Source organism: Canis lupus, chromosome 20, assembly GCF_011100685.1.
Source record: "Canis lupus familiaris isolate Mischka breed German Shepherd chromosome 20, alternate assembly UU_Cfam_GSD_1.0, whole genome shotgun sequence".
In the NCBI taxonomy this organism is placed as follows: domain Eukaryota; kingdom Metazoa; phylum Chordata; class Mammalia; order Carnivora; family Canidae; genus Canis; species Canis lupus.
The window spans coordinates 20,569,368-20,596,956 of record NC_049241.1 but is presented as its reverse complement, the minus strand read 5'-3'; the positions used below and the strand labels follow the sequence as shown (position 1 = coordinate 20,596,956).

Below are 27,589 nucleotides of genomic sequence, written 5' to 3'. Positions count from 1 at the left end.
AGCAAACTGAGGTCAAGAAATCCATATCCAGGATAACCCAAACATTAAGAAACTATATTAAGCCTTGATCTTGCTCTCTCTGGTTCAGAGAGAGGTCAGTTTACAGGTCAGTAAAGGAATAATTTGCTTTTTCTATCGCTAGAGTTGGATCTTTGGTTTTCTTCAAACAGGAAGGAGAAAAATGACTCATGGGCCCCAAGACATGCAATCTGGACCTTCTGGACAAATTCCTTGGTCTTTCATTTCTCATTCTCTTATATGGTATTGTCTCTACCCAAGTCATCCCCCATCCCACAATCACCTAGGAGCAATGGGGAAAGAATTATGCTACTGGCAAATTAATTTTTCTAGAAAATAATAGGATGTGAGTAGAGTGACTGTTGGGAGATTAATGACAGAGCCAGGCTTGGGGCACCCAGCTGGGTCAGTCAGTAGAGCATGTGACTCCTGATCTTAGGGTTAGTGAGTTCAAGCCCCATGAAGGGCATGGAGCCTACTTAATTTAAAAAAAAAAAAAAAAAAAAAAAAAAGAAGGAGCCAGGCTGGCCATGCAAAATAAGGTGGGAACAAACCAGGAAGGAGTGTGTGTTTGTGTGTGTGTCTCCATGTGTCTGTGTCCATCCAGAGAATGGCTGGGAAGAATCAACCAAAACAAGAAAAAACAAATTTCTGGCCAAGTGAGGACCAGGAAAACTGACTATAAAGACTCTAGCTGCTCCATGGGGCTAAACTATTGGAGATGCTCCCTTAGAAAGCAGGAAATAGACAGGCATCTTACACGTAACTACATGGCCTACTTCCAGGATCCACAAAGAAGTGCATATGGAGTGGCTCCTGCAAGATGGGGGAGGGGGGGCGCATACTGGGAAAGTTTTATCCAATTTCATGCATGTTTGTGAGCTCAGTACATGCAAAAACAAGGATTCAGCCAAGGACAGAGAGAGACCTTCCCTACTACCCAGGCAAGATCATCATGGTCTCTCCCTAAACCCTCGAGAACAAAGAAGCAAACTAAACCTGAAGAACAACGCTTTCTTTAGATATAACCAATGGGCTATTCAAATAGTTGAACATTTGGAAAACTTAGTATTCTAGCCACGGGTCTTTAATTTTCGCACTGTTCTACATGTCAGAATGTGGGGCAATATGTAATATAGTCTCAAATCCAGAGCAGACTCTTTAACTGCAGAGACATGGTGCCAATTCACATATTAAAGACACCTTCCCAGGGTGCCTGAGTGGCTCAGCAGTTGAGCAGCTGCCTTTGGCTGAGGGCATGATTGGAGTCCTGGGATCGAGTCCCATGTCGGGCTCCTGCATGGAGCCTGCTTCTGCTTCTGCCTGTGTCTCTGCCTCTGTGTGTCTCTCATGAAAAAATAAAATATTTAAAAAAAAAAGGATACCTTCCTAGGACACCTGAGTGGCTCAGTCAGTTGAGCAGGATCTAGAGATGGAGCCCCATGTCTGGCTCCCACCTCAGCACAAAGTCTGCTTGTCCCTCTCCCTATCCTCCCCCAAACCCAGCTTGTGCTCTCACACATGCTCTCTCTCAAAATAAAATAAATAAAACCTTAAAGATAGCTTCCCTGAATGTGAAAAGTATAGCCTCAAAGAAAATGTGAAATGCCAATGGACAAAACAGCACCTGCAATCCCATGCTTCTGGACAAGTGAAGCTGTGCTTTAACACTGTCTCCGAGAACGAGGGCTCTCCTCTTTCTCCTCCTTCGTTGGGAGCTGGGCAAGTTGGTGCCAAGCTGCTGTATGACTTCACTCTCTGTAATCCGCATGGCACGTGGAATACCCACAGCATGCCAGATTATCAGTAAGGTGATAACACTTGTATATTATACCTGCTTGGCACAATTTGAATGAGGCTCCCTCAGGCCGCGTAGGGTTTCATTTCCTGTTATCTGCACCTGCACCAATTTCAGAAGCAAATAAAAATACCCCACAAAACCATATTTTAGGAGCTTATTCAAAAGTCAAGAGACAAAAACCCATGCAATCCACACAAACCCCAAAACACAACAACAAGGTAATTAACCTGACGTTCCAATTCACTTCACGTCTGGGAGGTATACCTCCTTCCGTTTTTTTTAGTGATCTTCGCCAAGTTCGCATCTTTTACCCAACTTAACTATGTAATATGACTTTTAACCGATACTGATAGAATAATCATAATCATAAGATTACATAAGAGCTAACATGTATTAGTCAGGGACCATGCATCACATTTTATGGGGATTACTGCACTGAATCCACACAACAAATGAAATTCTATCAGTATGTCCTTTTACACACATACACACACTTATGAAAAATGAGGGTAAATTAGGTTAATAGGCTTTAAGTCACTCAAAGAGTGTTAAAAAGGCTCTTTAAATACAAGTTTGCAGAATTCTAGAGTCCCGGGTCTGAACCAAGCCAAAGTGTGACAGACACCCACAGCTACACTGGATCAGAATTTGAGTACACCTTGAATTGGTGCCACACACCTAGACAGTGTCCTTGGCATTAATGAAACTATCACTAGAGTTAACTGGCATTTGTAGATTCTTCATTTATATTTCAATAAATGGGGGAATAGTCCTTTGGGAAGTTAGTTCTGTGCCATTTGGGAAGGATGAACACTGAAAAGAGGGAAGGAAAGAAATCAAATGATCTACCAAGGGGTTAGGAGCTGCGGACACCAATGTCTCCATCACTCTGTCCCTGACAGAGCATCAGGGGGTAAAAAAAGGATGAGAAATGACAGCTTTATGAACTTCACACTGCCACTCAACATTACTTAAAGGGCAGCTTTCCCTGGAGACGCCAAGAATATACCAGGCATCAAAGCAATTCCGTATCAGTACCTTTTTAAAAGGAAATTATTACAATATTTTACTCTGGTTCCTACCAATTCATTGCATACAATTCACTGTGTAAAAGAGAGTCTTCATTAAATACACATATTTGGTGGGGGAGGGGGAAGCTAAACAGACTCTTAATAAGAAATTCAAATCAAGAATTGCTCAAGACGACACCTGCCTTCTGGCCTAATGGAAAAATCAATCTGTCAGGTCTTAATTAAGTACTCAGGCTAGAAAGAAAAGGCGGCTGCTTATACTTGGTATACTACCTAGTATAGTGCTCGTAGTCAAAATGTAAGTGAAAGTCATATTTGCTAAAAAAATAATGGTAACTGTACAGATGAGTCATTTGCTTCTGGGCGGCCATATATTTAGTCAACAAAAGGTGGAACCAGATGAATCTCATAGGTTTGTTGACAAAGATCTTTGCGAATAACGACATTTGGATGTCTAAATGATATTGTATTGAAACACCTAACTGAGAATGTCCAAAAATAAGCTCGGGGGGGGTGGGGGCGAAAGGGAACAGGGGCATCAGGATGTAATGCCTTCTGGCCTAGCAGTAATGTTGGGTCAGTAAATGAACAAAGGAGCCAGGAGGTAAACGAGGAATAGATAAATAAATAAGTGAATGAGTGAGCATGTAAGTAAATGCATCTGTGCGTTACTTCCATGATGGTCACTGAAATAACTAAATTCTCTACCTCCTTTATATAATCGCTAACAACTATGCAGGTATGTGCATACCCACAGCCCCTCCATCGCTGCAGTAAAGACCGTTAGAAACTCTGATCGATCCATTCCATCCACACTTGGCCCAGATGTAGCTAAGTGGCTGCAAAACAGCACACCTCACAGAGGGCCCTCATCACCGTGGGCAATTCCCGTTGGCAAATGTGCAGTCTCTCTTCCCAACCTGCTGAGTGCACAGCCAGTTCATTCTCCAACTGCCCTGCCAGGGTAGGGAAATGGAGACATTGAAAACCGTGCAAGGATCACAAGTTAATAACTGGTTTGCAAATGGTGAGCCATCCTGAGCAGCTCTCTCGCGCTCTCGTTCCCCTAGGAACAAAACACCAGACACCCAGCCAGGGAAAAATAATACAGCCAGACTACGTAAACACATTCAAATCCCAAACCTGACTATATAAAACCCCTGTGTAGTCTAACGTTTGACCCAACTACAGTATCATTTCCAGTCCCTATAGTGGAAGATTAAGGTGGTTGTGAAAAGCCAATTTCAATGGGCAATCTGGGAAACAGCTGGATAGGAACGCTCTGGGGTTCCCGGCCTGACACTGTCTGAGGGAGCGCAGCCCGACAGGGGATCACCCGCTGACTGGAACTTATCTTCCCTCCTTTCCTCATTCGGTAGCAGACCTGCAGGGGGGAGCGGGGCCGATGCTCTTCTCTGTGGAGAAAGCACCAAATCCTCAACAGATTCTGGAAGGCTCTCCTCTTGAAGGCGGTGGGCAGACACTGGTGCTGACTGCTTCCAGCAATCGTGAGCTTCCTGAAAGTCCCACAGAGACATGAAACGTGCCTCCTCCGGTCAGGCCTCAGGGATGCTCCTAACAGACTCTCACCCCCTTCTCCAGAAGAAATGTTTACCTCCTCTGCAAAGAAAGCATCTTCTGGGGTAACACCATAAGGACCAAATTGTCTCTCTGATGTTTGTAACGTAACACACCTCCTCCCCGGGCTCCCAGAGATGGCCTGTCGGGACACAGCACGGCCAAACACTCCAGAGCGCCCCCCACGACTGCGGCAGGCCGGTGTGTCAGGAAGGAGTACCTTGCTGGATGAAGAGGGAGGGACAGAGGAGGATGCGGGCAGAGATGTATGCGGAAAAGTGCACCAAGCAAGAAAGCTCAAGAATGAGTTCGCCGGGTCCTCCCACTTCTGAAAGGAGCCCTCAAACTTCTAAGATCCTGTTCTCATGACACACAAATCCAGTAACGGGACTCACTCTTGTTAATAATAAGCAGTCGACCGACACCAAGTGTTTAAGTCAAGCCAGAAGCTGTTTGTTAAGTGCTTTGTGTCCATTTGCTCACTTGCACCTCACTTGGATCCGAACCCCAGACACCATCGCTGCCGCTAAGATGACCCGCCTCCAACTCAGCCACTTGCTGGGGACCCAAGAAGGGCAGAGAATCTGTGTGTCCTTCTGCACAAACCAAAAACTACCTGGTTCGGGGAGTAATATTGCAGAATCATCCAATTATGTTACCATACTTTTTTTTCTTAAGATTTTATTTATTTATTAATGAGAGACAGAGAGAGAGAGAGAGAGAGAGAGAGAGAGATGCAGAGGGAGAAGCAGGCTCCACGCCGGGAGCCCGATGTGGGACTTGATCCCAGGTCTCCAGGATCAGGCCCTGGGTTGAAGGCGGTGCTAAACCACTGAGCCATCCTGGCCGCCCTATGTTATCATTCTAAAACTTGGTACTAATGACTAGAAAGACAAAAGAAAAAAAAATCCATTCTTCTCTTCAAACACTGTTGGACTTGAACCACCTCACAAAAACTCATCTTCCTTGATGAGGGTATCTCGACTGCACAGTGCAGAGGCAGATCATCCCATAAGATAATTTCTGCATTCCATGCAGCTCAGGCCATCCATGTCTCTGTGACATGGGGCCTGGTTGGCTTGTAATTCTTGAAGACAGGAAACCAACCAGAGCCCCTCAAGATGAAACTGCATGTTTAATAATTAAGAGTTTGGGATGAAAGATCTAAATGTGAGACAAGATTCCATCAAAATCCTAGAGAAGAACACAGGCAACACCCTTTTTGAACTCGGCCATAGTAACTTCTTGCAAGATACATCCATGAAGGCAAAAGAAACAAAAGCAAAAATGAACTATTGGGACTTCATCAAGATAAGAAGCTTTTGCACAGCAAAGGATACAGTCAACAAAACTCAAAGACAACCTACAGAATGGGAGAAGATATTTGCAAATGACATATCAGATAAAGGGCTAGTTTCCAAGATCTATAAAGAACTTATTAAACTCAACACCAAAGAAACAAACAATCCAATCATGAAATGGGCAAAAGACATGAACAGAAATCTCACAGAGGAAGACATAGACATGGCCAACATGCTTATGAGAAAATGCTCTGCATCACTTGCCATCAGGGAAATACAAATCAAAACTACAATGAGATACCACCTCACACCAGTGAGAATGGGGAAAATTAACAAGGCAGGAAACCACAAATGTTGGAGAGGATGCGGAGAAAAGGGAACCCTCTTACACTGTTGGTGGGAATGTGAACTGGTGCAGCCACTCTGGAAAACTGTGTGGAGGTTCCTCAAACAGTTAAAAATATACCTGCCCTACGACCCAGCAATTGCACTGTTGGGGATTTACCCCAAAGATACAAATGCAATGAAACGCCGGGACACCTGCACCCCGATGTTTCTAGCAGCAATGACCACGATAGCCAAACTGTGGAAGGAGCCTCGGTGTCCAATGAAAGATGAATGGATAAAGAAGATGTGGTTTATGTATACAATGGAATATTACTCAGCTATTAGAAATGACAAATACCCACCATTTGCTTCAACGTGGATGGAACTGGAGGGTATTATGCTGAGTGAAGTAAGTCAGTCGGAGAAGGACAAACATTATATGTTCTCATTCATTTGGGGAATATAAATAATAGTGAAAGGGAAAATAAGGGAAGGGAGAAGAAATGTGTGGGAAATATCAGAAAGGGAGACAGAACGTAAAGACTGCTAACTCTGGGAAACGAACTAGGGGTGGTAGAAGGGGAGGAGGGCGGGGGGTGGGAGTGAAGGGGTGACGGGCACTGGGTGTTATTCTGTATGTTAGTAAATTGAACACCAATAAAATATAAAAATAAAATAAAATAAAATAAAATAAATAAATAAATAAAAAAATAAAAAAAAAAAAAGAGTTTGGGATAAAAGGAGGAAAACAGCAGAAGCACTTTTCTGAGGCTGCCTTCAGATTCAAAGTCCAGCAGGTACCTTACAGAATGAAGCCAAGGGCAGGTGATAGCAAAGAACAAGGAAGGAGATGGAAACAGAAGGTAGAGGTAAAGCAGCGAGATCCTGGGGAAAGAGCTACAGAAGAATAAAAGAAAGAGCAAGCATGAACAGGATTAGCTTCCCTCATAGGACCTTGCAAAATGCCAGCAGAGAACACCTACTCCAGAAGACGGCCAATATTTTACACTAGAGGCTCTCACAGCTCAAGGAGAGAATGTGCTTTAAAACCTGAGCCCCTTGAAACTAGTATTACACTATATGTTAACCAACTAGAATTAAATAAAAACCTGAAACTAAACAAACACAAAAACCTGACTCCAATCTGGATTCAGCAATGGGGAAGTCAAGATCCCCAAGTGTGAGTGGCAAAGGAGAGCCTAAGCCAGCCATGCCTGTCCCAGCCTGGTCTTCCTGTTTTCCAGAGGAGGAAATCTTGTTGCAAGAAGCAAAGTCCTGGGCAGCCCGGGTGGCTCAGCAGTTTAGTGCTGCCTTCAATCCAGGGCCTGATCCTGGAGACCTGGGATCAAGTCCCACATTGGGCTGCCTGCATGGAGCCTGCTTCTCCCTCTGCCTGTGTCTCTGCCTCTCTCTCTCTCTCTCTCTCTGTCTCTCATGAATAAATAAATAAAATCTTTAAAAAAAAAAAAAAAAAAAAAAGGGATCCCTGGGTGGCGCAGCGGTTTGGCGCCTGCCTTTGGCCCAGGGCGCGATCCTGGAGACCCGGGATCGAATCCCACATCGGGCTCCCTGCATGGAGCCTGCTTCTCCCTCTGCCTGTGTCTCTGCCTCTCTCTCTCTCTCTCTGTATGACTATCATAAATAAATAATAATAAAAAATGTTTAAAAAAAAAAAAAAGGCAAAGCCCTGCAAGACAGTTAATAAACCCCAAGCAGGACCAGCTTCAAGGGTATGTGACAAGTGCAGCCACACAGGGCCCTGTGATCAGGAGGGTTTAATGCTCTGCTATCACCATCCAAAAACTCTTAGGATTCAGTAAGGAACCCCACACTTAAATTTTGTAGTGCGTCCTGCAAATCATACAACTGGTCTACTCCCACATTCCATTTATTCTTTGAATTTGCAAAAGTCTCATAAGACAGACTTTACCTCTGTTTTTGTTTTGTTTTGTTTTTTAAGGGTAACTTGTTTCATGGGCTATTTACACTATATGTGACCTCTTGGCTGGGATGTCCTAGATTCTCAAAAATTGGTATTCGATGCACAGATCAAACATTTCTTCATGCCTAATACGTGCTCCAACCTGCAAGGCAAAATATGCTCTCTATGATTGTCAGAACCCATGGAAAAAGACACAGATGTCACTAGTAGGTTTAATGGAGGGATGATGCAACAGGTACATTCTAACCTCAAGAGGTTGTAAAAACCTAAACTATTCACCTAAAACTCAGTTCCTGATCCTTGACCTATCCTCTTTTATCCACAGTAAAATGTATCTCTCCCAAACATATATACACACACCAGCATAAAATAAGCACACAGGTATAACACATGTATCCAAAGAAAAATCTTGTGGTCGAGAGGTCTAATATATCCTTGGTCCCATTTACATTACAAACATCAGAAGACAATTTGGTCCTTATGGTGTTACCCCTGAAGAAGGTTTCTTTGCAGGGGAAGAAAATATATATGCATATACTTGAAGAGCAAGCAGTTACTAACAATTGTATAGAGACTAGGATACAGAAAAAATGCTCTTGATACAGAGTAGAATAAATACATGTAAGAAAAAAACATATGGAGTATTATCTGTAATTCTGTTTTTTTTTAATATAGATACATACCAACACACACACTTAGATATATCCAATCATGTATACATAAATGTGTAAGTGTAGATATGGATATTATCACAGGTAGCAAGGCTGGATTTGATCCCAGTGGCTATCACACTTGGCAAGAGTCAGTTCCCCTCTCTGAACCACAGCCTCCTGATGAACAAGAGGTAGCCTGGATCAGGTCATCACCAAGGACTCTATCGTTCTCACGGGATCCCACTCTGGGGATCAGTCAGTGAAGCCAAAGAAGTTCCCACACTAACACTCTGTCTCAAACCAAATTGGCTCCTGCCTACTTCATTGTTCTCACAAGAAACTTTAATGTTCACATAGCATGGCTAAAGTGAACAAATAATTGTATATATTTTAAAATATGGATATCTTACACCCCAGGAATTTTTTAAGACTTCCTTTTTTAGCACAGTTAAAGGTACAGAGGAAAATTAAAGGCAATGTACAGAGATTTCCCATATCCCCCCACTGGCCCACACACAGCCTCTCCCATCAACAACATCCATCCCCAGATAATACAACTGTTACTACTGATGAGTCCGTAATGACATGTCATCATCCACCAAAGCTCACAGTTTAAGGGACATTGTAGTTGACTCCTGGTGCTGTACATTCTAGAAGTCTGGACAAATATATCATGACATGCATCCACCATTACTGTATCATACAGAATATTTTCACTACCCTACAAATCCTCTGTGCTCTATTTACCTCTCTCTCCCCAACCCCTGGCAACCACTGATATATTTACTGTCTCCACAGTTTTCACCTTTTGCAGAATACCATATAGTTGGAGTCACACAGTAAGGAGCCTCTTCAGATTGGCTTCTTTCATACCATGATATGCCTTTAAGATTCCTCTATGTCTTTGCATGGCTTGATAGCTCATTTCTCCTTTTTTTTTTTTTTTAAGTAATCTCTCTGCCCAATGGCGTGGTGAAGGGGGGGTTCAAACTCACAACCCCAAGATCAAGAGTCACAGGCTCCACTGATTGAGCCAGCCAGGTGTCCTCATTTCTTCTTAGTGCTGAATATTGCATTGTGTAGATGTACCATGGTTGTTATTTATCCACTCACATGCCAAAGGACATCTAGGTTGCTTCCTGGTTTTGGCAATCATGAATAAAGTGGCTATAAACATTTGTGTGCAGGTTTTTATGTGGACGTAAGTTTTCAACTCCTTTGGTTAAGTACCAAGTAGGGCAATTGCTAGATCGTATGCAAAGAGTATATCTGGTTTTATAGGAAACCACCAACCCATCTTCCAAAATGGCTATGACAATCATGCATTCCCATCAACAACGTATTAAGAAAAAAAAACAAAAAACAAAAAAACACTGTTTCTGAGATATTCGTCGTACGACTCTCCCCGACCTGAGGACTAAGGATCTTTTACAGGGTACAGTGGAAATTCAAGGGAAACATTCCATCCTCTTTAAATCTCTTCCCAGCCTCCTCACGCACGGTGCATGGTCAGGCTCCTTGGGATTTTCCCATTCTGAAAGAGAAGCTGTTTGGTGAGCCAGGCTCTGTGACCACCCATGATCTGAATTACGCACAGGTGTTCAAAAATACAGAGGGATCCAGCATAATTAAGAGCATTAAGCAATCATCTCAGCCCAAGGAGGCAGTTGAAGAAAAGAAGAACAGAGTTTGGGCAGCACTTTGGGAAATAAATTCCACAGCCTTTCACCAAGTTGAAATCTTGGCTTTGGACACACATAGAAATGAGCCTGGCCTGATCTGAGTTCCCAGTGGACATCCGCCAGATCACAAAAGTTGACCCAATTGGCCTGCCTTACCACCGAGAAGGCCACTGCCGGAAGAGCAGATGGTACCGCTGGTAAGAGCCAACATGGATGGACAGGACAGCAGACAGGATAAGGGCAGAACACAGCGCGAGCCAGGGTGGGAGTCTGCTTTCAAGAGAATCATTTCATCAACGCATCTTTAAAGAATAACATTACAGCAGCCTTCGATCTGATTTCCTTCTTTTATGGACGTCAATCACTCTTTCTTTCTGTCCTATAAACCACAGCTAATTATTCCTTTATTTTCTCTCTTGTCACTTGGTACTGTTGTACAATAGGAAGACACCTGCTAAACTCTGTCCAGGAGGGAATGTCTTTGAGGGAGGAAACCCCTTTGCAACAAAGAAGGCGGTGTCAACGTTTTCCCACAAGGTTTTCAGGAACCCCAGAAAGAGATGCTCAGTTACAAGTATTACTTCTCCTTAAATAAACCATCACCAACTATAACTTTGTTATGAGAAACTCAAAAATTTTTCTTTAAATTAAAGCCATTGTTTAATGGTAACACGGACCCTAATGGTCCCTGTTTAACACACCAGTCTTCTAAAAAGAGGATTGTCCAAACATTCCCCCTTTGTTATATTTTTCCTCCATTCTTCAGGGAAACACTATCTACCTTCAGACTCATTTTGTTTAACATCTCTGGTCATTTATGCTATTTATTGAGTATCTGATATTCCTAATAAAATGTCAGTACAAATACCCAAGTTGTCTAGAGGGAAAGAAAAAGTTTTTCCAACCTTCCCTGGCCAGTCAAGGTAAACATTTCTATGACCCAAGTCTGTTGGCCACACTGACACAAATGCCTTTTATCTTTCCCCTTAAATTACAAAAGATTATCATTTTACTCAGCAATAAGCCTGACTAAATCGAAACTCTGTACATCAGAATTAAATATGTTCTATCTACTCAAAATGAACAGTGTATTATTTATCACTAATATTTAATGACAAAAAAACTGATAACTCTCTCTGGTTATACCACTGATTTCATCTAGTCGCGCATCATCGATTCCTTTGGTCATTAGCATAATCACAGAGCATCAACTCCGGCTTATGCAGCAAGTTTGATAACAGAGCTGAAAGTAGACACACACTATTTTAAAAACATGTTCCGATTTTCATCTGAGTATATCTTTATTTATATGGCTTTCTTACCATAAAGATGCCAGTCCTTTAAAATATGCAGAAATCACTTTCTACGCTGAAGAACAAGGTGCTATATCATAACAAGGATACAGAAGTATAAAGCGCCTGTTAATTAAACATCGCTTTTTAACTTGCTACCCTGCATATGTAACTGCTAAGTTCTAAGCCAAGTCTTTAAATAAGAATGAGAAAATGGCTAGGCTCCTTCAGATGAATGCCTAGCCTGGTTTTTTTTTTTTTTTTTTTTTTCCTTAAATGTAAGAGATCAACCACTTGATATATTATTTTTTTAAATCAAATTCCCTGGTAAATGTTTGATTTTAAAGTCCTCCCTCCTCCTTCCCCCCCAAAAAAGCACTGGCAAATGAACAAATTATAAAGTTCGAGTCAGGACTGATCGTTTCACACTAATCCTAAATTTTCAATGTATAATACTGCAGAATGCGGCTGGGTTTCAAATGTGAAGAACTAGTCTCAAATAATATTCAGTACTTGAAAAGATTCAAGTGGAAAATGAATAAACTATAGTTACATGTATTCACATGGATGAATTTTACGAACTCTACTGAACAACAAAAAAAAGCAAGTTACTAAAGAATGCATACAGTAGGATACCATTAATATGAACCTTGAACGTGCTCAAGAAAACCCTATATTTTGGGGATACATGCGTATGTATTAAAAGCATAAAGAAATCCAGGGGATGAAAAACAGCCAGCCGAGAGCAGAGGTCATCTCCAGGGGACAGGGACAGAGGTAAGATGAGGGGCGATATGCCAAGGGCCTCTTCAACCTGGATCAGAAATGTGTCCTCTCTGAAGCTGAGCTGCAGGTACCTGGGTGCTCTGAATTATTCTTTGAATTATACCTTTTTGGTGTCGTACACAGTTTTAAGAGAAATGGCTTTATAAATATCTGCCAGACTTCTCTCATCAGAAGTTATCCTCAACTCAAAGATAAAGGGCTTGAGGCCAAGACATTACATTTTATTCAACAATCAGAGCACTTGCTACAATACTACACCCTGCATCCCACTACCAAACCCATTTTCAGTGTTTTCAAAAGTGCTTTATTACTACCTTACGGAATTCTTCTAGTTCAGTACTTGGAGACGGGAAAGTCATCTCTGATGCAGAAAAGATCTCTCTAGTTAGTAAAAGTGACTGTACTGCTTGCTAACAGAAACAAACAAAAACAAACACAGAAATCAGATCTCTTTACATGTCTTTTAAATTTTGAGTTGATGTGAATATAATGCACCAGAAGAATAAGCTAGAAGCACACCTTGTGTATGATCTGGGGACAAAAGGGTAGAAGAAAAGTAAATTTTTGCCAGATGGGGAGTTTACCCCATTCCCATCCCTTTCCTGGCATATTTAAAAACCTTGAGCAGCAGTTGCCATAAGGACAGCGAGACAAAAGGGAGAAGCACCCCTAGTCAGCGGCAAGGAGGATGGCTTGCTCCTACAAGTATAAGAATTTGTTGTAAGCTTACCCAAGTTACGACTGCACATTTACTGTCAACATGCATCATACTGCAACAAAAGCCATTATTTAGAAAATAACATGAACACATTTAAGCGGTTGAACCCTTCCTAAACCCAGAGAAGGCATGCAAAACAGCAGGTCTGCAACAACATGCCTAATGGAGGCCATAAAGGAAAACCCGAAACTGAGCAATTTTCTATTTTAATAGACTAGCTTCTCCAAAATTATTTACAGTTGTATATAACAGATGCCCCACCCCCACCTTCTCAAGGTCCAGCTAGCTTCTTTCCAAGCAATTAACTGCAGCAAACTTTCTATTAGAAAATTTCTATAATACATCACTAAAAAGGGTCTGTCATTGATTCCCTAATGATAAATCAGTTAATTACTTAACCTTTCTTAATGAAATGATTAACATCCTTTCGACAAACAAGGAGGAGTGATTTAACATCGCACTGTAGATTTCATCAACCAGGACAGTGGTAATACTAGGCATTCTCCTCCACGGCACCTTTTATTTTTTCAATCAGTTCCATTTATCTTTTATAGAAACCCTTTACTCAAGGGTAGAGACAGCTAGTTTTAAAACTTGGCCCACTAGAGATTTTTTTGTTTTAAGTACTTCAGGATCCGAACAGCAATAAAAGAACTTTGTATTACAGGAATATTCCAAATGCCACCCAAACCTAGAGCCAAAGCAACTGTCTAGTTCTAAACATAAACACAATTGCCAACTTTTTGGTATCTATTAAAATCAAGCCACACCCAAAGTCAAATGGAATTTTTTTTTTTTTTTTAATTTAGGTGAGGGCATTTCAGATAAACACTCTACTGGGTAACTTCAAAAGGCACCGTTACTAAAATACAGACCAAAAAAATGTCTTTACAACTTTTATTTAAATAACTCTTTTGATCTTAGTGGTTAGATCTTTAGCTGAAGCCTTGAATACTTAAACAAGCCTTTTTAGCATTTTATCTTCCTTTATCTCATAATCTTGTAGGATGCATTCTTCTTAGGATTCTGCTTTATTTGTGTGGCACCATTGGCAAAGCTATTTCCATCAATACTCCTGCAGACCCCATCTTACACAATGGTAGAAAATGTCCCAGGATGCCTAGGGAAATCGAAATACTTGTGCCAGCAGGGTTACTCTAATGAGTAAACAGTTCAGATTTTAAAATTAAGATGGAATACTCAGAAGAAAAAAAAAACTTCAGAAAGCCATTTGACACTAATTGGTAGCTACAACATGACAACGCCCATTGAAAACGTGGATGCAAAAAGGGCATGATGTGAAAGGAAATGTCCCATACTTGGTGAAAGCTATTGACATTCCAGGTTGTTCCTAGCACTTTGTGCAGCTGTGACGCTCGTGCTCTGCCTCTATTTCTCTAAGTATCTACGTTTCTTCTGGTGCTTGACTCAAAAGGGAAGCCTGTACACCTCTCAGATTTCATGAGGTCCAAAGAGTTAAGCTAAACCCTTCAGAGGAGTTGTAGGCTTTCATCCAACTCTGAAAATTGAGGAGTCCGGTTCTCCCACTTTGGCGGGTATCAGAATCGTGTGGGGAGCTTTTTCAAAACGCAAATGCTGGCTCAGCCCAGATATGGCACATCCAGGAGCAGCGCAACTATGTCTCTGTCCAGAACCAAAGCTCCGCCGCGATTCCAATACTCGTACATGCTTAAAAACCACCAGTTTTGACTCTGAATGGAAATCCGAACACATCAGAAATCAAAGAGGTCTCGAGATAAAACAGAAAATCAATCAGCAAAATCCAAAAGAAGATCGAGATTTCAGTTCCAGAATCTTTAGCAGTTTAAATCACTTGGCCCATGGTCCCCTGGTTAGTGTGCTTCAGAATTAGGAGGGGAAGTTTGTTTAAAATGGATTCCATCATCAGTCAGCAAAAATTCTGATCCAAGAATCTGTATTTTAATAAAACTCTCTGACACATATACAAACACACACAATGACCTGGAAGCAGGTGAGCAAAGCCCCCCTCTGAAACGTGTTGACTTAGGACCAACTGCAACTTCCTTCCACTTCATGCATGAGCATCTGTGTTCCATCTCTGTGCTCACCTGTCCCCAGGAGAGGAGACTGCCAACACCTCTGATCAGACATCACCAACTCAGGGCTCTGGGACAGGAGAAACACAAGCAAAACACATACCACATCCTCCCCTGCAAGAGCTGTGGTCAATGTCCAGAGAGCAACAAGAACATCTTAAAGAATCTGAGTAATAACACAGCACCTGTGCCATTAGATCACTAAGCCCAAAGAACATACCTTAAAATACTACCCCTTATTCACAGACAGGAAACCTAGAGCACAGAAAATCATGTTATGACTCAAATGCAGAGCTGGAAAGGAAAGGAAAAAAAAAAAAAAAAAAAAGCAACCTCAGGAATTCAGTTTTTGAGCCTGATGCTAGAAATATTATTCAAGGTCCTAGTAAATAAAGCCGATCACAGTCTTAGCTAAAATCAAGTAATCTAGCAAAAATGTAGATGTCCACCTGACTTCCTCCTAATATACACATGTATCCAAATATTAAAAATGGGGAGAAAAACCTCTGTCCGGTCTTAAGTAAATCTATTCTATTTAATTAATTTAAGATAATGCCATGCCTTATACTCATTTTTTTTCCCCTCAGCAAACTGTCCCATAACACACTAACCTCTGATAGCTACAAACTGTTGAAATACAACAGAATGACATGAGTTTTCTAGTCAGGGATCCCTCCATTTCAGCTGCTGGTCTGAATCAGCAGCAGTTGGAGGAAATATACCCATCAGGGTGCTCCTAAAGAAAGAGAACTAAACAGTACACAGAACCCTTGAACACAATTTTGTATGTATTCATGTTCCTTTTAAAAAAAAAAAACTATTTTATTAAAAATGTGATTTGGAAAGAAAGTGCAATTAGCTCAGCACAGGCACAGCCGAGATGTTCCCCGAACACACCAGACATATGTAAATATTTCGTGATATCAGTTCCATTCGAGTAGACCTGTCAAGATATTTACAGGGCTTGACAGTATTTCTGTCTTTAATTAAATTTTTTCCTAGATACTTTAATGTAATTTAAATAGATTATTAGTTGTCAGGATCTAATATAAATTTTGTTTACGATTTAGTTACTTTAAGTACTTAGATTGAAGAAACTCATTTATCCCCATGACTGAGCAGCTTTGAGCGTCAAGAGAAGACCACTAAAAAGTCCCCACTGCCCTTTGCACTATCCCAGTAATCTTGAATTACTACAACTTAATTGCAAATATCAAAGCACTAAATTGAGCCCCCTCCCCCACCTGTTTTAAACAACGGGGGCTCCTGGAGAGCCTTAAGGAAAAACCCTTCTACACTTGCTGATCAGGACCCAGGGTCTTTCTCTTAGGCGGGTGATTCTCCTAGAGGCTGGTAGGTAGGAAATGTTTTTCTCACTTTAAATCCCGTAAAAAAACTACCAAACAAACACCTGTTGTGCACAAGGCAGGGCATATATTAAAAACTGCCATCCGGGGATTTCAAAAAGAAAAACAAGCCTTGCAGAGACATCCACAGCTAGTTTGGTCAATAGATCTCATGACTGGGTACAACAGCACGAGGGAAAGGATACAGCTTCTGGCACAACCTTCTCTTGAATGGGAGCTGGCTTCTCAAATACAAGGCAAAAAAATGCCTTAGCACAAACTGGCTGTAATTAATAAGAATAATTTATTAAAGAAACAAAGAACATTGTCTAATTGTCTCTCCTGACTGCCATGCACTTTACCACACTGTACTTCCTCTTTCCAGAATACCAGCCTTGTAGCCATAATTGCAAGAACATTATCTATAGGATAAAAAACCAAAGCACTTCTTGAAATCAAACATTCCTTACAACATTTATTTTTAGGTTGGCGACACAAGCCAAATATGCTTAATTTCCATTAACCACATCGTCACATGCACATTGAAATAAACTATGTATGTCCTCGCGGAGGTGGAGGGGCGCAGGGGACAATAACTGTCATGCATATTTGGCCAGATTTTCCTCTGTTACAGGAATTCATCTCATCTCATGGCCTGCCCATGTTCCAGCTTTTGGCACCTCTAACCTTAATTCATCTGAGTACTGTGGAAGAGAAATATCTTTAAAAATCAGTTTAAGATGGCTCCTTGGACAGCACATGTGATGGCAAAGTGGCCTAAAGACCAGTGTAACTAGTCACAAGAAAGATCATTTGGAAAATACATGGGCCCAAATGCAAACTTAACTTGGCTTGCTGGCTTGATTCAAAAATTCAGTGTTTGATCACCTGGTGGGATTACTACCATCAACTGAAGGGGAAAAAAAAAAAAAATCCCCTGCAAATAGTAAAAATATATGTTGGCTCATGTCTATTCAGCAGATGCCTCTCATAAGGTTATTTTCTTTAGAAAACAAACCTCTACTTGCTTGAGACCTTTATACACTCTAGGTCCAAAAAACATAGAAAAAAAAAAAAAGCTGGCTGGGCAAAAATGGCATTTAGTATGACTGAATTCTATAAAAGGAATAGGACACCTAACAGGATAAGAAAGGGAAAGAATGAGCCCTTAGCAAAAATGTATTTTTGAAAAACAAAAATACCACCTGTGCAAATCTAGCTATGCTCTCAAAACCCTTTCTCAGCCCCAGAGAAACAGCTCATGCTCAATGCCTTGAAGTTGCAATTAAATTGTAGTAATTTAAGATTATCAGGAGAGCAAAGGGCAGTGGGAGCTCTTTGGAGGGCTTCCCTCCCCTCTTAATGCTCTTCAGTCAGGGGTTAAATGAGTTTCTTTAATGTAAGTACCTTAAAGTAACTGAATCATAAACAAAATTTATACTATTTTCTGACAGCCTGCAATCTATTTAAATTTTATTAACGTGTGCCTAAAATTATTTTTAAAAGACAGAACTCCTGCAATGCCCTGTAAATATTCTTGGCATACTCACTGAAATGTAATCGGTATGATAACAACTAACATTGTCTGAATACACATACTTTTTTGTGATGCGGCCTCTTACAAGATAACGTTTCAAAATCGAAGTTTGAGTCTTAAGTAAAACATGAAAACTAAATAAACAGCACAATAAGATTGGCTGCAAGAGGAAGCTGAGTTCAAAAGAAGTTGTCACATCTGCTATATTCTCCCTCCACTTTCTTAATGTGGGCATTGGACGTGCTGTGGTATAAATATATTTGTTTAGGAAATATCCACAATTCTCCTGTTAATTTAAACAACTGCTGAAAACAGACATATTCTCCTATAGAGCCTAAGAATGCAAATACACAAGGCCAGGGGTAGAGTCTTAAGAGAAGCAAGGAAAAACTTAGTAACAGAAAACCATACCTCGGCTCAATATTAACCCAGTCAACTTTTGTTATTGTTGGTACAAATGATTTAACTAGAAAATATTTATAGCTTTTTAAAAAACATTACATATTGCACAGAATTGCCTAACAGCCTCCATGTGTATGTTTAACTCGCATTGTTTAATTATACAATAAAAGATAGATCCAATAAAAGCTACACACTTTGAAACATGTTGGGCACTATGGTTATGAAACTCTGACATAAAAAAACATAAAGTGCTTACTGTGTGATGGACACGTTAATTAAAAATGCAATCCTTAAATGGCAATCATTTTTATTCTTCTTTACGTGTTTACTTGCCCTATTTCCTACTTTGTTCTACTTAATTAAAAATGACACTTAATTTGGGGATAGTTATAACAAAAAAAAATAGTGTTGCAGTTTTTACTCCACTATTTAAATATAAACACAAAATCTTACAGACACATCTCCAGCAATATAACCTCCTTAATTTGAGACAGTTAATTTGAATAGTTGATGTTGCTTTCATTATACTTTGATAAACCTGTGAAAACAAAATGCTAAAGTAATTGCTGTTACTACTCCCTTTAAAAATGTAAAGCAGTTAAATTTTCCTAGACAACAAGCAAGGACAAGTTACAGAGAACTTGAATAAAAGTAGCAACGTGGTCATGTTGAATGTCAATCTAAAAAAAGAGGTTATGTCTAATCTGGAGAATGCTCCCTCTCGCCTTTTTAAATTCCAAGAGTGGGCTGACACAAAACTTCATCACCAGGGAATTTTTTTTTTTTTTTTTTTTTTTTTTTTGAGCTTCACATCAGATTTAAACCCTCACATACAAAACCTTGGCTTTCCTGACAAGGCAGATCTTCTAAACTTGATGTGAGAAAACGTTACCTAACTCTAGTGTAGGAGTCTGATGTTGGTAAAAAGAATTCCACTCCACAGTTCTGGGTAGCAAGGCAGCCTCTGGAAGACTTAATATTCATTCCATACCTTTTTGCGTGCATGCTCTTCATAAGCAAGACTGTATTAGAAAAATAACTTATTGAGCAACTCGACATCCATAAGGAACTCAAATGCTGCCTAGAGTGGAGCGGAGTATTTCCTTCCAAGTGAGCCTTAGCTTGCACAACAAAGATCAGCATTTGCAATGGTCCATTTCTGCATTAGTGAATATATAGCTTTGCTGCTTGATCGAATAGTCCAGAGTTCTCCATGTAGAGCTCCTGACAACAACCCAGCAGTAGTTCTGTTTGATCTCTCCTGCTTCCTTAATTTGGGTTGTCAAGGTTCAGCAGTTGGAGGCTGTTTACTTTACTTTTCCAAAAAAAAAAAAAAAAAAAAACTGATTTCTTTTTCTCTCTCATACAATGACTAATCCAAAGTCTAAGGAGGGAAAAATGCTGCCAGTGGTAAGATGCTAAACCTTCCCCCCCACCACCACCCCTTTGCAGTGAGACTTTAGCTGACATCTTTTGAATGGTAACTAGTTGAGTTTCTTTTTATATTTTTAATGCTCTTTAATTATGAGATGTTTCAAGTAGAAAAGTCAGGGAGAGAGAGAGAAAAAAAAAAAAAACATTCCAAATCTCTGAAACTGTAAGCCCAATTTTCTTTTCCTGGACTCAAAGAGATGGGTATTTCCACTTTGAGAATCAAAACTCCAGTGGAATTCTAAAAAAGATTTGATACATTTCTCTCTGGAACTGAAAATAATTGCAACTCCTCTGTCTCAATTATGCAGGCTAACCCTGAGTAGAAAACACCTGAAGTCTTACCATTTCTCTCCTAATTCTAGTTAAGACATCTCCCCTCAAACTGATTATCACTATGGAAAAACGAAGGAAAGGAGATGGAAGGTAAAAATTTGCAGAGATTCTTCAATATATTTTCAGCAGCAGAAAAATCCCTTAAATATCCTTCAAGTTTTTTTTTTTTTTCCAACTCATCTATTGTGCAAGCCCTAAATCCTAAAGCCTACGGACAACCAAAGGTAAAGTGTAGATGGTTTCAAGGTATAGACTCCTTTTAAAAGGAATACAGAATGCCCTTCCAGCATTCCTGTTTACAAAGCAGCAACAAAAAAGGAAATCCGAACTTGCAAAATACCTGTGACCGGACAGGAGAGCAACACCAGCTCCTTATAAGAAGCTTAAATGCAACCAAATGAAATGTTTATATTAATTTCATTATTCTGCCCAGGCGTCAGAGATGAGAGCTTGGGGGGTGGGGGGGCGTTGGGGGGGGGGGCGGGGTGTTGGGAAGAGGAAGAAATAAGTTTCATTTCGGGTTTTCTGGTCGAGCAAAGGAAAATGAATTAAAACGAATGCGTAGGATGAGCCCAGACTAAATCAATACACTTTGTAATCAGCCAGGCAAGGGTATTTGGACACAATGACTTGGAAATAATTAATAGTTATAAGAGGGGAGTGGGGTGAGAAGGGGGGACGAGGGATGTCACCATATTTTATCGGAGCACTTTACATTCCACGCTAAACTTTGATCTCCAGATTCTCGGATTTAGGAAAGAGAAGGGGAAGGAGGAAAAAAAAAAGAGAGAGAGAGAGAGAGAAAGTCCAGTATTCCGAGGCACCTACCAGCTTGAGGATGGGCACATTCCTGGCTCCGGGCGCCTCATCCCTACGCTCGCGCCGCCCATGCTGGCCCTTTGGGGAGAGAGCCCCGGGGGCTCTGGGGTCTCCGCAGCCCCCGCCCGCGTCCTCGCCCCGGTGCCCGCGGCCGCCTCGACTTACCCGCAGAGTCCGGGGAGGGAGTGGGAGCGCCGCCTTCACGCCCGCGGAGGAGGCGCCGGCAGCACCATGGTCCCCGGCGCCGCTGCCGCTGCCCCTTGCCCGCTGGCTCGCTGCGCGCTCTCTTCCTCTTGCAAACTTTCGGGTTCTGCGGTCGACAAGAAACCAGGGCGACCCTCAGCAAGGCTTCCCGGCGCAGGTTGGGGGGAACTGAGGGAGGGGGAGTGGGACAAGTGATTAGGCTGGGGGGCCCGGGCAGACGGGGCGGCGGACCAGGAGGACCCGCCAGTGCGGGCGGACGGCGAGGAGGATGTGGCTTAGGGAATCCCTGCAAGGATCCCGAGACCGGGAACTCGGCCCGAGCCAAAGTCTCAGCACCTTCCCCAGGATCTTACAAAGTTGCAACAACAAAAAAGGAGGGGGGAGGACGGGGGAAGGGGGTGGGAAAGGCATACGATCGCAGGCACAAGGTTTGAAGTTACAACTGTTTATTTAGTCCTTATTCTCACAGGGGCGGGAGCTGCGCGGGAAGGGGGGGGGGAGGTGTGCTGCAGGCTGCGATTTCGAAGCAAACACTGGGGAGGGGGCATGCGACTTTGTTTCTGGGCGCGGAGCTCCCCGGCGCCCGCGTGTGTCACCGCCAGTCTCCGGGGACCGAGGCGGAGCTCACAACAGGTGGGGAGGGGGACTCGCCGAGGGCCAAAAAGGAGAAGGAATCAAAGTTTCCGAGCGGCGGTATCTGGGGACGAGGGGGGGGGGGGGGCGGGAGGCGGGGGCGAGGGGAGGCGGAGGCAGCGAATGACCGCGACCCCGCGGCAACTGGCGAACTCTCGGCTCCCGGCGCCGCCGTCCCCGCCCGGAGCGCACGCAGCCCCGGCGGCCGGCACAGCGGAGTCCTCCGCGGGATGGGGATGGAGCGCGGGGAGCTGCGGAGGCAGGCGGCGTGCTGGCGAGGGATGGAGAGCCGCGGCCGCCGGGACGGGGCTGCAGGGACGCGGCGGCTCCCGCGCGCCTCCGGACACATCCAGGCTTGGGAAACCCCCCGCCCCGGTACCCCAAGCTTCAAAGGAGAGCAACCCCCGAAAGTATGTGTGATGGAGGGGAGGAGACCCGACGCGGCGACTCCCCGCAGCGCACCCCGTTCCCACTCCCACCCGCGGAGCTGGCCGGTCCGCGCCAAGGCTGGGTGCTCGGGCTCGAGCGCGCGTGAGGGTGCGTGTCTAGCCGGGGGTGCGCGAGCGTGTGTCCGAGTTTTCTGTGCTCGGGGGCGGGGGGGGCGGCGGTGGAGCGTCCCCGCGGCCAGGTTCGGGGCCAGGCGCGCGTGGCACCGGGGATGTCCCGAGGCGCGGGGCCCGGGGTGCGGGCATCCCGTCCTTACGATCCAGGGGCACGGAGGGGCACACACTCGCGGAGAGCGGAGGGAAAAAGTTTGCTCCAAGTCCAAACTTCGGGCTCCCGAGGCTCCCGGCGCGCGCCCCCTCCCGCCACAGACGCGACCCCCGGCCCCGCGCCGGCCCTGCTCCTCGCCTGGCACCCAGACGCCCGACATCGAAAGTTGCGCCAGGCGGCCTGGGCTTATTGATGCCTCTCCCCGCGGCGATCGCCCAGCGCGCAGAGCCAGGCGTGAAGAGGCCGAGGGGGAAGGCGATTTCGCCTCCCCGCCGCCGTCGCCGCCCCCCCCCCCACCCTCATTTGACTTATGGAAATGGACCCAAGCGTGCGGGCGCCGCCGCCGAAGGCCCCCCCCCACCCTCGCGCCGGCCCCAACCCCCCCCCCCCCACGACACACACACACACACACCCCAGAGCCTGGGCCCGGGCCCGGGGGAGAGAGGCTGAGAGGGGAGGGCGGGGGGGAGATGCACGTGGAGCCTGGAGGTGGAAAGTAGTTTTTTTTTTTTTTTTTTTCCTTTTTTTCGTTTTCCTTTTTTTTTTTTTTTTTTTTTTTTTGGTGCTGGTTGTTGTTGTTGTTTAAAGTGGCGGAAACAAGGCAGGAGGCAGCTTGGGAAAAAGTGGAGCAGAAATGGAAAAATACAAACTCACCCGCTGCAAATGGTCTCTCGGTGCAAACTAAGGTGTTTTCGGGCCTTTCCCCGCGCGCGCCCACTCCCGCCCGCGCGCGCACCCCCGCGCACACACTCACTCGCGCACACACGCGCGCACACACGCACTCCCGGACGAGGGCCGGGCCGCCGCGAGTACAGCATGCAACCGCCACACAATAAATAACAATAGATTCCTCCGCTCCGGACTAGCTTCCCGGAGCCCAGCCAGCGCCAGTGGCGGCGGCGGCGGCGGCAGAGGCGCGGGGAGCGCCGGCCCGGGGGCGCTCCCCAGCCCGCCTCCCCGCCTCCCGCCGGGGCCCCCTCTCCGCCCCGCGCGCCCCCAGGGCCCCCCGGCGCCCCCCGGGCGCGAGCCGCCGCGCCCCCTCCCCGGGCCCCACGGGCCCCGGCTCCCCCCGCCCCCCCCCGGCCTCCCGGAACAAATAAATAAATAAGGCGCGCAGAGAGGCCAACACGTCGCGGAGGGAGATGTTGTTATTTTTTGCTGTTGTGCGTCCCTGACGTCACATCCACCTGCTGGGTAAACAACAAGGCTCGCAGCAAAAAAAAAAAAAAAAAAAAAAATCGCAATTGCCAAAGCTGGGGGGGTGGGGAGTTGGGGGCACAGCTTGGAGGGAGGGGGCTTCCCGGGAGATGGGAGTGAGGGGCGTTCAGGCTGGATGGGGAAGGGGGGAGGCCGAGCCCCACAGACCAGAGAGAGGAAGGGAACGCCAGAGCAGTCCCTGGCAAAAGAGGGATCTGGCAAGAAAGACCTGGAAAAATAAGGCGCATGGGGGAGGGGAGGATTCCTCAGAAGATGGGGAAGTGGGGGGCCCATTCAGACACGGGGGGGGGGGAGAAACGAGAGGGAGAGTGTTAACAACTGAGGACGAAGATAGGAATGCGATGGCTATTTGCTTGGTTTCTGAGCTAAAAATACAGAAGGAAAAGAGAGAGGGTAGGCAAGGATGTGAGTTTCCTCCAGTTAAAAGTGAAAGTGTTTTGCCATCAGTGACAGTTGAAGGAGGGGGAGGTGGGGGTGGTGTTTTCAGCCCCCTTTCTCCCTCTCTCCCGTCCTCCCTCGGTCTCTCCTCTTTCTTTCTGCACTTTGTCCAATGAAAGAAGGCGAGTTCGGGAGGTGAAAGTTCAATAGAAGGACAAACCCCTGTTTGCAGGGAAACAGAAACCCGCCGGCGAAGGGGTTTCCCCCCTGTATTCCTGAATCAGGAGAGTGTAATGCGGGACGAGCTTCGCCCCCCTTCCTTGTCAGACTCACTGCTGGAATGTGTAGTTTGATCCACTTTGGGGGAAAGTGGCTGCTGCATCAGGAGCTGTGCTCTTGCCACGGTTTCTCTTAGGAAAACACCCAGGGGCTAGCATGTCAATCAGTTGTTGAACACAAATTCCCTGCTCTTCCAGAGATCAGTCACATGCAAAAAGCTCTGTCCAATTCTTTGAAAAGGTATGGGTTGGTGTGTGTGTGTGTGTGTGTGTGGTTTTTTTTTTTTTTTCTTTTTGCTGTTTTGAAGTTCGGTGGAATTTAGAAATTTGAAGGAGTCAATTAGAAGCCTGAATGAAATGTTTTGAAATATACATATACACGTATCAAACAAAAGACACTGGTATTTCTTTCCTCTTTATCAACACAAATTGAAAAGGAAAACTTCTTATTTCCAAAATGTGACTTGGAAAGAGATAATGGGGTTCTATGGTGTGTTGTTGTTCACAGAAATATTTTTTTTTCAGACCCATCACCCCAAGATGCTGCCAAACTCCTAAGCCAGTATTTCCAGCTACTGGCTGGATGGTGTAACAGCCCAACTCTTAAATGAGAATATATTGAAAGCCACTCCTGTGGATTCCTACAAAGTACCTTGAGGGTCTGGGGGGGCGGGGGGACAAGTACTGTTCCATTCCTTGAGACCAACACAGTTGTAGATAATAAACATCCTGGAAAGGTTATTATATATTCTTACAGATAATATCTTTTTACAAATATTGTTAATCATCCATTTACAGAAGAATTCTAAATCTCTATTGCAATAATAGTGTAAGACTACCACTTTAAAATTGTATCTGTTTTGCAAGCAAAAAAACAAAAACAAAACAAAACAAAAAAAAAAAAAAACAAAGCCATTCACTAGTGCTGTAAAGCCAGAGAAAGGGAGACTGTGCTAAGGTAATTCCAGCAAAAATTCATGTGTAAGATTCTATGCTATCCAGACAAGACCATGCACTGGATCTTTTAGACCAGAATCTAGATGAAGAAAATGCATTTTTGTTTGTGTAGAACTTCCTGCCTTTCCAGAGGCTAGGGTTCCTGTTACCTTTGCTTCAAAACATTAAGACATTTTGACATATGTCTAGACCATATAGTAGGCACTGAAGACTGCAAAAATAAAATCCCTGCCCTTGAGGACCTCACAGTCTACACCTGTCAGTAATAACATATAATATTTATTGAATGTTTACTATGACCTAGCCACTGATAAAAAGCCTTATGTCAAGTCAATTCATAGTTGCGATAATCCTCTAACATCACTGGAAATTCCATATGCTGAATTCCCATGAAATAAGTGGAAATCTACAAAGTTGCCAGTCTATTGGGGAGAAAATTGTTTTTTGTTTCTAAAATGTTTATGCCAGATAGAACATGTTTACAGTATGTGTCGAGTTGCAGAATTATAACTTAGGGAAATAGCAACGTATTTAAATGAGACCAATTTATTCATAATCTGTAAAGAACAATTCATGCTCTGATCCTGTTTTTCACATTGGATGGTGAGCTTTAAAAAAAAGTATTAGTATTGCCACACTAAAAAGATCTTTAGGTTGCTACTGATTTTATTCTGCATTTTAACTGCCTTCAATTCTACATTCCCTTGAAAGAGGGGGCCAACGTCAGATTGGCAACAAGTTTTGCAGACAAAAGGAAATCCTGGTTGTAAATCCCATGATATATTGTATTCAATTTTGTATATAATACTGTCTAATGTGCCACCTTATTTAAGAACTCCGTGTCCATTTGGCTTACATTAGGGGGAGACTTAACTGCAGCTTAACATATTGTTCATTTTCAACACTGTCACGTTACATTCATAGGGAGCACATTTTAATTTCTTTATCTGTAATCAACTGGAAGTTTCTTTTTGTTAAATTAAAGCAAGAAGGGTTTTTAAATAAAGGGCATGGGGGTAGGACGCCACCTTTTGGTGGTAAAACAAATAGAAATCCCCTTTTCAACAGATGTTCCTGACATAATTTCATTTTAACTACACCGAAGGCAAAGGTGTGTGTCCCCGTTTCATTATATTTGAAACAACAGGAAAAAAACCCAAAACATCCTAAAGGAAAATTAGCAAACTATACTTAACTGCAACCAAAATTTCCTCAAAGGTATTAGAACACGTTAGTGCCCTGTCACATTCTATTTAGCTATACATCAGACACCTACTTTGCTCTGCAAATACTTTATCAATAAATATATGTGCATTTGGGGGAACAGAAATGGGGTGGACATTTACCACTTAACAAGATACACGAATGCTTTTGTAAGTTTTGAGCTAAACAGAAACTTTAAATTCACCTAATTCAGTTGTTTCTTAAACTAGTTACCATCTTCCTCATTTTTTGCCATAACATGATAGTTGCAAAATAATTAATGTAGTACACTCATTGGACTATAACTATTTTGGTAAGCGTATTAAATATCTACTCTTACGTCAACCGACTTTTTTCTTTCTCTATTACTACTTTAAGTGGGAGATTAGGATCACCCTCCACAAATTAAAAACAATCATGGTGAAAACGAAGTCACTAGCTCCTTTGTTATAGAAAAGGAGAGTGGCAAAAAAAAAATTACAAATAATTTTTTAAGGGACAGTTGCAAATGCAGAAAGTGTTAATGACATGAGTAGCAGGCGAAGAATGTTGTCTTTTCCTTTTTTTTTTTTTTTTTTTGAAAAGCTGGAAGGATTGAAATTGATTACAGAAGGAGTATAGTTCTCACTATGTGATTCAGTGTTATCTATTGCCATTCCAGTGGCAAGTCTCCTACACTCTGAGAAACAGGCATAGCCAAGTATTTCATATTACAGATTAGGAAACTGAGGTCCGCAGAGGCTAAATCATTCTCCAAGGCCAAATAATTGGTTAGCAGCTGGGCAAGGATTAGAGTCCAGTGTCCTGACTTGGTACTTTTGTGTATTTCTCATCGTACACTTTCTGCTTCCCAACAGTGGCATGCCACCCATCCTCAGACATTATGTGGCCTGCCTAGCTTCTCAGAAACAGCCAACCTACACATC

At 43.3% G+C, this 27,589-nt stretch overlaps 1 protein-coding gene across 2 annotated transcripts in view; it reads right to left on the bottom strand.

Moving 5' to 3' along the window:
* FOXP1 (forkhead box P1) overlaps nt 1-23,446 on the bottom strand; it is a 584,602-nt gene extending 561,156 nt beyond the window's left edge. The window contains exons 1-2 of one of the 2 annotated variants that reach the window (XM_038565860.1): nt 23,284-23,446; nt 21,244-21,388 (exon numbers count right to left, since the gene is read on the bottom strand). The gene's annotated coding sequence lies outside the window, so the exon portion shown is untranslated. Of the gene's footprint in view, nt 1-21,243; nt 21,614-23,283 lie in introns of those variants that run through there. The other variant, XM_038565870.1, reaches the window with a different exon arrangement.
* Nucleotides 23,447-27,589: the final 4,143 nt, after the last annotated feature.